Here is a 12,267-nt window from a genome sequence, read left to right as displayed (position 1 = left end):
CCCAACTCGACGAGTAGAGATCAATATTGGACGCGGGACTTAGGGTCTACTCGATGAGTTGGTAGGCCCCAACTCGACGAGTAGACACTGTAAAGGAAAAACCTAATTTTCAGTGGTTTGTACACTATTTAAGGAACTTATGGGTCATTTGTGGCCTCCCTCATCGTCCTAACTGTCCAAAGAGAAACCTCAGCCGCGCTTTAATGCCTTCTCGAGTGTCTGTGAGCTTTGGAGAGTTAATATTGAGATTTTTGGAAGGAAACTTGAAGATTGAAGAGATTGAAGTGAGGAGAGGGCTTTAGATCCAGCATCTACCTGGTGTTAGCATCCATTTCGAGGTAAAAGTTGCTACCTTGATCTCTATTTGCCTAGATCTCATCTTATGAAAGTATATGGTCACTTTTGGTGCAAAATGGTGTCATACTCGGATTTGGACTTGTCATGAGGATATGGTTCCATATATAGACACCTCTAGGTCCTCATGGATATTAAGTTGCTCCCTTTACCTAGTCTAGGCCCTTTTCCATGCCCTAAACATTATATGAACCTTATTTTTAGTGCTTTAGCCTTTTGAGGCCTTGCATGCACGTAAAGTTTGCAATTTTACGTGGTATTTCAGTCTTAAGGGACTGGATCTGTAGTTTGGAGGTATGGATTCGACTGGAAGGACTGATTATGTTAAGACAAGGGAAAACTCGAAGAGTTGCCCTGGCGACTCGGTGAGTTGGATCGGGTTTTTCCTGTTTTCGGTCTGACGAGTAACTCGGCGAGTTGATGAGATAACTCGGTGATTTGGTTAGGGTTTTCCTCGGTTTTGTGAACACTGAAGGAACTCGACAAGTTTCTAGATGCACTCGACGAGTTGGGTCAATATGGACTGTTGACCTTGACTGTTGACATCGACTTTGACCATGGTTGACCATGTTTGACTTTGAGGATATTTTTGGTATTTCGGGATTTTGACAAAACCAGTCACATGATGATTGTAGAAAGTTGAGTTGGACCTGGGCGTTGGGACTTATCTGATCTTATCTTATCAGTTCAACATTTTTGAGAGGTGAGTCTCCTCACCATACCAATGGGTCTAAGGCACCAAGGCCGACCCATTTTATGATATGTGGTACACTAGTTGAGGTAGTTGTTGGGTTTTGTATACTACAACATCCTATGGTGCACATACAACCCTAAATGCTTTGGATCTATGTTTTCTCTAATTATACATGCAATATTGTTTCCAAAGCATAAAGCCTATAACTAGCATACAATCGACATAAACAACATAAAAGTGAGTTATAGAATTACCTCTTTGTTGTAGCTTGTAGTTTTGGCCTTTAAGAACTTAGAACACTAGGGTCACCAATTTTAGCTATGGGGTGTTCTATATATAGTCGAAGAGTCATGGTTAAACCCTAATCCATACCCTTGGGCTTATTATCCATGATTCATGATTCAAGTGGGCTAACTCTTTATGGATTCATCCATAAACCTAGTCTATCATGTATCATAAGCCCAAACCATATATATATATATATATATATATATATATATATATATATATATATATATATATATATATATATATATATATATAACTAATTTACACAATTGGTCCCCATTAATTTAATTAGTCTCTTTTGATCACTAAATTAATTCCAAATTAATTCTTGATCAATACTAATTAAATCATATGATTTCATATTAATATATTAGAACTTATAATATATTAATAAATCATAACTAACCTCTTCTCAAAAGTCCATCCTATCAAATTGTCCTGGTGATATGCAACCCGAAATGGACCATGCTACCCTCGGGTCAAGTACATACCAATTATAGTTATGGGCTTAGACACCTAATCCAACAGTCTCCCACTTAGATAAGTCTAATAACTATTATTGCAAGTACGAATCCAAAATCCCGACTAGCAATCGTAGCTCTTAAAAACTGTTGTCGAACTCTGACCCAGTCAATGACACGTCCATTAGATAAGGGATCATATATTCCTCCGTTAGATATCGTATGGACATGAGACCTGGATTATAATCATTCTCTCTGTCCATCTTTGTTTCCCGATTTCCGATTTATGACGACCGACTAATTGAACAAATCAAATCAGTCCAGGCTTGGCCAAGCACTTAGGGTTGTCATCACTAAATCATCGAGGGGCCCACGGATATCGCTTTTATCCCTCTAAGGGTAAAAGGAATGGATAAACTTCGACTCAAATGATTTCTTGTACTTACTTATCAAATGACACACAACAATATGTTTTATAACACCAAGTTACTAGTGCGTTTACATATGTCAATGTGCAACTGACTTGTAAATAACAACTCACATGTCTTGGTTTCAAGAATATAAGATATTATCATCTCACAATCACTCGTGATAAAATCCATGAAGTGATTCTGATGAGCGTGGGTTTAATCCAATACTCAAATCTTATTCCATAAGTACTCATGAACACTGCAGCAAACTTGTGTTATGTCTAAACGCCTTTAGACAATCTACAGACCCATTCATACAGTCTTGCCTCAATACCTACTTCCAAAGTATGATCGACAGTGGATAGTTTGAATAACCTATTTATTCGGGAAGTCAAAACATGCAAAGTGAAACATAAGAATAATCGAATCCAATATGGTCTCAGAACTTGTGAATATAAATAAAACACCTTTCATTTAATCACGATATTGATTACACATTATTCATTGTATAATGTTTCGACTAATCAACTTGCTATTTGAATTAAAACAACAGTTACGCCATTCTCCAAGCATGCACACTCTGTTTGCCTATGGTCCTTTCTTTGTGAAGTAGATCAATTAAAAGCATTTCAATGATACTTATTTCACTATTCCAAATCCTTACTGTAAATGTAAGAATACCAAATTCTTGCCATTTGCTATAATTTGTTTAGATTCTAAACTTATATGCAATGATCATCTTGTAATGACTATGCACAAAAGTTACAGAGACTTGGCAACAGTCATTACAAAGTATTCCAATGGAGAGAAATTCCATGAAGTCTCACATTTAAAGTATATTCCTTTGAGCATCCTTCTTGCATTAAGTTTCCTAATCTTACACATATTTAAAGGGTAACTTCCACTTATGGAAACATTTCCTCGACAATTTCTTAAGCATTTTAGTCATATCTCATTCTAGTCCCTTTTCCCTCTTAATGCCCTAGGCATTTGGAAAATTAGAACATATTAATGTTATAGCATGTGTAATCGATCCTCTACCCGAAGCATGTGGGATACGATACATAATGTCTTACATAAAGACATGATATTTTAGCAGTCTCTTGCTATAACATTTCCACATATAGAATTTCCTTATGTTGAATCATTTCAACATAGCATTCATATAATTTCTTGACTAAATTTGATTAAAATCTCAATCTAAGCTTTTTATATTTGAAATGAAGTATGAATTCCTCTCCCTTAATTATAGCAAAACAACTATTCAAACCCTGCAACTTTATGAATTGAAACATTTGTTTTCTATAATTAACATTTCTAACTTGCAACAGCTTACCATAATAATTATGCTCCCACTAGCATAATAATTATTATCTTATTAGCATAACACTTATGCTCCCACTAGCTTTGAAATATACCCAGAAATCAGGTGGACTTCTAGAAATCAATACTTATCGACTTCCATACCAAGGTTTAGATTTCTGACACGAGATGCTTCGATAAGACTTTATCTAGGCTTCTCAAACTCATACAACTTTCCTTAGATAGCTCACATGTGTGTCTAAACAATTATAGAAATTACATAAATAAGTCCCAAATGTTTAGACCTTTTCCATTTCTCACAATTCGAACTATGAAGAGGGATGTCGTAATCACAATCGAATTTGAGAATGCAAATAACACAATTGTTATCTCCTTAAAATCTACTTAGTGAAAGTGTTTCCGCACAATCATTTTCATGAATTGGAGAGAAACCTTATGACACTAAGATTTTTATGGTTTATGTGTTCCTATCCATGTAAATTTATCATAACCATAATCACAAGACTAGATTAGTGACAAATCCAAACTTATATGGACTAAAGTTGTTCAATCTTCATTTCTTGCCACCTGGCAGCACAAAGGGCCTACCATTGCTTCCAAGTTGTTATGCAAACAGTTGAGAACTCATAGAACTCACATGCATAGTCAACTTTAACTGGAATGGACACATAAACAAGAATATGCCAACACGATAACCTCAAGTCGTGTGCTAGTGATTAACAATAGTTTCATTCTGGATTAGTTCTTGAAACTTTTCAATATCTTTAAGACTCCCACTGACCTCTTGACATATAAGATTCTCTTTGTCAAGGAACATTGCTTGACAAACAAATATTCAAGAGTTAGTGTGGTTTCTTATGAAGACAAACACTTCACACAATTGGTGGTAGTTGGTCTTTGTCTTATCCAAAACATCACAACTTACCAATTTCAAATGTAAAAGAGTAAGAAACATTTTACTCTATATTTGATGAGTGTTAAAAAAACTTTCTTAAGACCATATCACTCAAGTTACAATCTTGGAGTCTGACTCTAAGACCTGATTTGGAAAGAAGTATGATTTATCTTCTTCATTTAACCATTTCAACAATTCACGATTCCTCTTCTTAGCCATACAAATGCACTAAGATGCCCTTAGAGGATTAAATTGTGATATGGTTTCATAATCACTAAGATAATCATAAAACATGATACTCAAGTACTCTCCCTTCTTCTCATATTAGATAAACTTTTATATTTCTGCCTAATTTGATTCTTCTTATTCATTCTGCCATACATTGAAACTTTTCCAATGATTCAGAATTACACTTAATCTTGTAAGCATAACCATATTTACTAAACTTTGGTAAATCATAACGAATAGTCTTATCATTCTTTGTGGTGGACCTGATCAACGCACAACCAAGTGTACCCGATCCCCTAGTCCTTCACTTGACTCACATATACATGTGAACAAGGAATTAGTCTTAATTTCCCGAAGATGAAGTTCTCATTCATCACACAATACATGTTGCATGATTCCAAGTTTCTATCCAAATGAAACTTGGGTGATGAGAATCTTCCCTTCTTTGGTAAAGCTTGACACTACCACAAACGAAAGAATCAAATCCATTTTCCAATGTTGCTATCAATGGAAACACATAAACAACAATTTTCACAAATGCCATTGCAAGGAAACTTAAAATAAGATAAATTTCAAAAAAAATTCTTTATTTATAAAATGAGGAATTTTTTTTTCTTACAATTCAATTAAAAATGAAAACTATGTTGTTATCTATTCCTAATCAATCTATCATAACTCTTAAGCAGCTGTTCAAAATACTGGTCATTGAACCATGCGATCAAAATCCATCTCTTCACGATCAGAATCAGCTTACTCTTCCTTTAAGCTTATTTTCTTTTCTTTGATCCTACAAAACATCAAAATGTAATTACATTACATCATGTATTAAGAATCGCCAAATAGGAACTTAATAGAGTTAGATAATGGATTTACCTAAAGCAAAGTCAAACTTTTTGACTTTACCATCCTTGCGATCTTTCAGGTAAATATGGCAGCTTCGTAACCAATGCCCCATCTCTTGGCAATAGAAACATATGGACTATTTGGGAATGGTACATGAGACTATCTCAGACTTAGCCTTTCTCTTTACCATTTGGTCAAATGACTTGACCATGGTTGATCCCTTTCCATTGGGAAGAGAAAGCTTTTCTGGACTTCCAAAGTTGCCATTGTCAATGTCCATGGAAGTTTGGGGAGTAGATCTTCCAATCAAATTTGCTTGACCAGTGCGCCAAACCATTGCTGATTCAGTAGCAATTAGCAAATAGGTTAGATCAATAAGGGTCATGTCATGATCTCCCATATAGTCGTCCTTAAAGAAACCGCTATATGACTTAGGAAGTGATTGAAGAACCAAGTCAACAGCCAACTTCCTTGAAACAATGACACCCAACATTCCCAGCCTGTCAATGTGTGACTTCATCTCCAAGACATGTGCACACACATACCTTACATCTTTGTGTTTGCTAGTCAATAGGGCTTGAGTGACCTTGAACTTTTCAAGTCTTTGAACTTGTGGGTCAGGGAGAATTATTGGAGGAGGTGGAGGAAGAGAAGTTCCACTCTAGCACAAGGAAGGGATTAATCTTTCACCTCGATCGTGTTGTGGAAAATCATCTTTACAAAGAAAGGATTCGGGAAGACTATAGTAGTCTGAACTAGACATCTACAAGGGAGAAATTCAAGTTTAGTTGATTTAACTCCTTCATATAACACCCAAATGAAATATTAAGGCTAGGACCCAACACAATATTTTACAATTCGGAAGAGGGATGCCGTAATCAAATTGCAAAATATTTGAAGGTAGGTAAATGGCGATTTACCAATTTCCACCATGAAAAACGAAAATGAACTTTAGGTTTTAAATGAATTGAAATTCCTAGATCATTTGAGATTCATTGAACTTTTCAATGGCATGTTTAATCTCGATTATGCCCTTCAAGTTTGTGACTCGGATACCGAGGATCACAAACAAGGTGTGAATAACCATGCAAATTAGCTTGGTACTCTCGATGTCATTTATCACCTAATCAATGTGTCGGTTAACCACACACGCTCCAATGATCTATGACAAACATCGAGCTACCCTTTGCCACCCTTGTTAGTCCAAGTTAGTGTGCCGGTTAACCACACACGCTCCATTAACGACTTGGCAAGGTGCAAAGTGCAATTTCATGGGTTAGCATCAAATTCACATTTTTCCTAAAGTAACTAAGATTGGGAATTTATAAAATATTTAATTACTTTATAATTCATTATACTTTTAATGAGGGTTTAGTGTCCTATCCTACCCATTCGACTAACGACCCTCCACCAGTCAAGGAAGCGGTGGGTGAGAGTGGACACCTATTAAACCACCATTTTATAGGCAGTAACCATATACTCCCCTTATAGACCGACTTCGTGAATGAGGCCTACTAACGGTAAGACTGACTTGTCTTATACATATATATAATTATTAAACTTTTAATATTATAGTATAAGGGTGTATTTTAAACTTTTAAAATACTATATGGTTTAATCTATTAATAAATTATACTCTTTATTTAATTAAACTTAAACAATGTCATTATGGAATTATTAATCTCTTTTTATTAAACAGTTTAATTAATTTAATAAAGTCCATAAGGTGCAATTTAAACTACTCAAATACTTCAAGGTTCTAAATAAAAAAAATCAAAATTAAAAACTATTTAATTAACTTTTTTAATTTATGAACCCAAGAGTTCCACCTTTTTAATTACAAAAGTTTCTTATTTGAGACTTTTCAAATACCAAAACTTGAGGGCAAGTTTTGTAACTCTTGAAAAACCTTTGATTTCCATAACTTATGAGTTTAATGTGGTTTTTTTGGAAAAACTTTTCATGTTCCATAACTTGAGGACAAGTTATGGAGGATTTTAAAGAACATTTAGATCAATATTTTTTAACAAATAAAAAATTATCAATGATTTACTTAAACTCATAAGTCAAGACAATTCATATCAACAATTTACAAGAAATTAGCCTATGATATCAACTAATACAAATCTTGAAATTTTGACAATTATATTTTGATTGGATGAGTATAATCATTACCATACCAACAACATCAAATTTTATGAACTAAAACATTTTGTGGTAATGATCCTAATCCAAAACAGGCCAAAAAACCCGAAAAACTGCTGTCTGATCATCCAACTCGGCGAGCCCAACTATGGACTCGTCGAGTTCAAGGAAAAAAAACAACCTACTCGTCGAGTCCAATCATGTACTCGTCGAGTAGGTGCGGTCAGAATAGTTTTTCAGCTTTGAAAAATAAGCCATGCATCAAATATAATAGAAAAGAACCCATGGCTCTGATACCACTGTTGGGTTTTGTATACTACAACATCCTATGGTGCATATACCACCCAAAATGCTTTGGATCTATGTTTTCTCTAATTATACATGCAATATTGTTTCCAAAGCATAAAGCCTACAACTAGCATACAATTGACATTAACAACATAAAAGTAAGTTATAGAATTACCTCTATGTTGTAGCTTGTAGTTTTGGCCTTTAAGAACTTAGAACCCCAAGTGTGATGCCTCAAACGGTTCACAACACACCTTGGACAAAGGAGAACTTGAGAGAAAGGTTCTATGCACTCAACTCGGTTATGGAACTCCAAGAACACTAAGGTCACCGATTTAAACCCTAATCCATACCCTTGGGCTTATTATCCATGATCCATGATTCAAGTGGGCTAACTCTTTATGGATTCATCCATAAACCTAGTCCATCATATATCATAAGCCCAAACTATATATATATATATATATATATATATATATATATATATATATATATATATATATATATATATATTACTATCTTATAATACATACATCTTAAAGTCATAAAAACAACTTATACAACACAATGTACAACAAAACAGATATCTTATAATACATACATCTTAAAGTCATAAAAACAACTTATACAACACAATGTACAACAAAACAGATATCTTATAATACATACATCTTAAAGTCATAAAAACAACTTATACAACACAATGTACAACAAAACAGAGCATCTCTTAAAAAGTTGTCTTAAAGACAAATCATAAAGCTTGTCTTACAACCAGTTGATGCATAAAAAAATCAATGGGCAACTGCATGAATAGAAGGTAACAAAGCTCACACGGATGGGTTGGGTTCTAATAATGCCCGTCGATTCCTTTCTACAATCCAATGGTTCTTAACACCTTGCTTTTCCAACACACTTTTCTACATTTCAAAATTTGAAACCAGAGATTACGCTCCTTATCTTCTACAATCCATCATCCTCTCCAACCCTAAACAGCCGTCGACCACCTCCACCGAACCACCTTCTCTACCTTACTTAGATCGTACTGCCGGAAAACACCAAACACCACGATGTAAGCTTGTTGATTTCTTCTTCTACAGATCTGGAAGTAACCCTAATGATTACAAACCATATCTCTCTAAATGCCCTCATCTATTTAGTTTTTCTTTTTTTGAACGACACATCTAGGGTTCTTAGTTGTATCACTGTTGTCATCACGGTCTCTATCCTGCCATTTTTTCTCCTCATAACATCTCGATCCATGTAAACCCTCTCTCTGTTTGTATATTTTGAGTACTGATGGTTGCTTGGAGCAAAATGTGAGCCAACATTTTTTACATATGGCCATGTAATGTAGGAAACATAACACAAAGGCAAGATTTCTTATATTTTGTTTTCACTTTTTTTATTTCTCATATTTCTTATGTTATTATCATTTCCCAGGTGCATGCAGATCTCGGATTTTTTTCCTTATCCTCTCGGATATAGTTAAGAGTAACGGCCTTTATTCCTTCATCCTTTGTATTTTGTTTTTGTGTTGTAACTGATGTTTTTTCTCCTTTTGTCAACCTCCATGGTTGCAACGGTTGGGTTTTGTACGATGACCTTTTTAACAAATGCCCAAATAAGAAGCAAACCATTTTGTCTTCTTGAATTTATGGGGTTTTTCAGGCTTTTTAATTGGCTTTTGGTTGAAACAGTGGAAGTCTAAGCTAATGGCTTTTATAATCTGTAACTCTAATTTTAGATGTAAATGCTTGTGTAATACCTTAAATCATATTTTTCTTCTATTTAGTTTGGGTATCAAACATTACTATCTGTAAGTATTGTTTAATCTCATTATGTAATTCTGATTTATCTTTATAGGAAAGTTTGCATCTGTGATTCTACATACAAGCAATAGTAGATCAAACTTTTGTGGATTGCAAATCTCAAATTCCAGAGATGATAAACATACTAAGAAAGAGGTATGATCAATTGTTTGCATCTGCAACTCAGCATACAAAACAACCTTTAGATGGTTTAGACTGGGTGGATATCTTTTTAACAAAAATGATATATGTTATCGTATTACCATAGAAACATGGTATCTGGGTTAATTTGGCAATACTTTATATTGAAATCAAGTATATTTTTAGGTTGGTTATTGTTGTTCATCAATAAAATCCAATCTCTTAATTTATAATAACATTCTTATATTGACGAGGTGTTGCAGCGGCCTATGGAAGATGTGGATATCAGTATGTTTGAAAATAATAAAATTTGAAATTTTGCAAAAAGTAGCAACAAACTTTCTACTTACTATCATTATGTGTAATGTACCTTCTTCTTACTTGCAACCATTATGAGGTTTGTATTTTTACCACTATGTTCGAAATCATTTGCTTTTGTCTGCGATTCAAGAATTGATGTGGAACCCTTGATTATATGGAGTTATTGTTATTGTGTTTGTACATATAGTTGTACATTGTCCATATATTTTTGTACAATTCAGATTCTAGATTGTTATCAATGAAGGAGGCAAATGGTCTACTGTTTGACTCAAATCACATTTGTAAAAGTGATGTATTTGACGCTATTAATCTTTGTAATATTACCCGACTGATACATAAAATTCAATTTTATTTCAATTTTAGACCGTCATTTCTAGATATAAATTATTCAATTTTATTTTAGCGAATGTTATTTTAAACTAACGAATTAATTTTAATGTAGCGAATGGTATTCAATTTTATGTATTTTTTTATTGAACGAAAAATCTATTATACTCCTATAAACTGTTGCTAATTCCACATATATCCAACGAGACTTGAACTAAGGGTGTCAACTCTCGACCCAACCCGTAACCCGACTCTGACCCAACCCGAAAATAGACTGGTTTGGGTTGAGATTTTTGACCCGTAAACCCACCAACCCGTTTATTTCATGGGTTGGGTTGGGTTATCTGTTTGGGTTCGCGGGTCAACCCGCCAACCCGTATATATATATATATATATATATATATATATATATATATATATATATATTATTACATTTAAAAAAATGATATATTTAATTGTTAATGAAATTTGATTTCCATCCGTATTCGTAATATTCTGTATCATTGTATTCCTTCCGTATTCGTATGTGACTAATCTGCATTTGTTGTTCGTTAATCAAAAAAAGAAAAAATACATGTCGTTATTTTCAAGAGTCACGAACGAAGAACACATCCACTTTCTATAAATGTTTTTATTTTTCATTTTTATTTGGATGTTATTGGCTTTATGAATTTATGTTGAAAACAATTTTTTTATGTTAATTATTTTAATCATTTGATGAATTTATATTGAAAGAACCTTATTTTTTAAAATGTGTTGCTTATTTATTAAACGGGTTATATGGGTTGGGTTTGACTCATTAACTTGTGAATCCGCGAACCCATATACTTAAACGGGTTATATGGGTTGGATTGGGTTGAGGTTTCCAACTCACCAACCCGTGACCCGCCAACCCATCAACCCATATATTATATGGGTTTGGTTGAGTTTATGTTTTCTGACCCGCCAACCCGTCAACCCGTGACCCGCCAACCTGAACCCAACCCAATTGTCAGGCCTAACTTGAACCGTCGACCTCTAGGAGAGAAGACAACATCCGGTATCGCTGGGCTAAAATCTCTTTGGTATTCAATTTGATGTATTTGACAACTGAAAAAGAAACAAATTCAACAACAATTTTAATGTTGTACAAAAGGTTTAGGAGTAATATTGTAAATGAAAGAAAAGCTTCAATAAAGGACAAGAAAAAGCTTTGGTCTTGCTATCGTGAAAGAAATGGTGAAATTGAATACATTAATTACTAGAAAAAACAAATTATATCGTTAGAAAGTGAAAATAAATTAATATAAATGACTAGAATTCCTAACTGAAAGGGAGCAACAATCGTAAATATTTTGACCCATAAAAAACATCATCATTAAACATATTTTGTAAGTAACTATAAGAACGTAAGCAAGACTAAGACACTTTGGATAATTTTTTCATTGGTTTAATTTTGACGTACATATACTAAGTAATCATGTATTAACAACCACGGCAATAGATGACATGCGAAAAGAAACTATTCACCGCATGTTGCATTGCGAGACTACACATCTTGGTAAAGTCAATCCCCTAAAAGAAACAATCCGGCAAAATACAGTCTACAATAAAGCCGAAAAGAACTATCTTGCACCAAAAAGAAACTAATCGCCATAAGAAAATTGTTCGTCAAAAGAAACTAGCTAGAATGACCAATCAACTACTAAATGCTAAATGCAATTTTTTAAAATTTTATTTGAATTGGTTATTTTTTGTTAAT

The 12,267-nt window shown here is 33.9% G+C and overlaps 1 long non-coding RNA gene across 3 annotated transcripts; it reads left to right on the top strand.

Moving 5' to 3' along the window:
* Positions 1–8,827: 8,827 nt before the first annotated feature.
* On the top strand, positions 8,828–10,306 carry LOC145109499 (uncharacterized). Of its 3 annotated transcripts, XR_013709054.1 has the most exons (4): positions 8,828–9,299; positions 9,370–9,420; positions 9,793–9,893; positions 10,142–10,306. It is a non-coding gene; the product is annotated as an uncharacterized LOC145109499 (long non-coding RNA). The 3 variants fall into 3 exon arrangements; XR_013709058.1 differs by having other exon boundaries at positions 9,370–9,413; positions 9,793–10,306; XR_013709045.1 differs by having other exon boundaries at positions 9,793–10,306.
* Positions 10,307–12,267: the final 1,961 nt, after the last annotated feature.

Source organism: Lactuca virosa, chromosome 1, assembly GCF_052849685.1.
Source record: "Lactuca virosa cultivar CGN04683 chromosome 1, Lactuca_virosa_CGN04683_v6, whole genome shotgun sequence".
In the NCBI taxonomy this organism is placed as follows: domain Eukaryota; kingdom Viridiplantae; phylum Streptophyta; class Magnoliopsida; order Asterales; family Asteraceae; genus Lactuca; species Lactuca virosa.
This window is presented reverse-complemented; position numbering and strand designations above follow the sequence as displayed.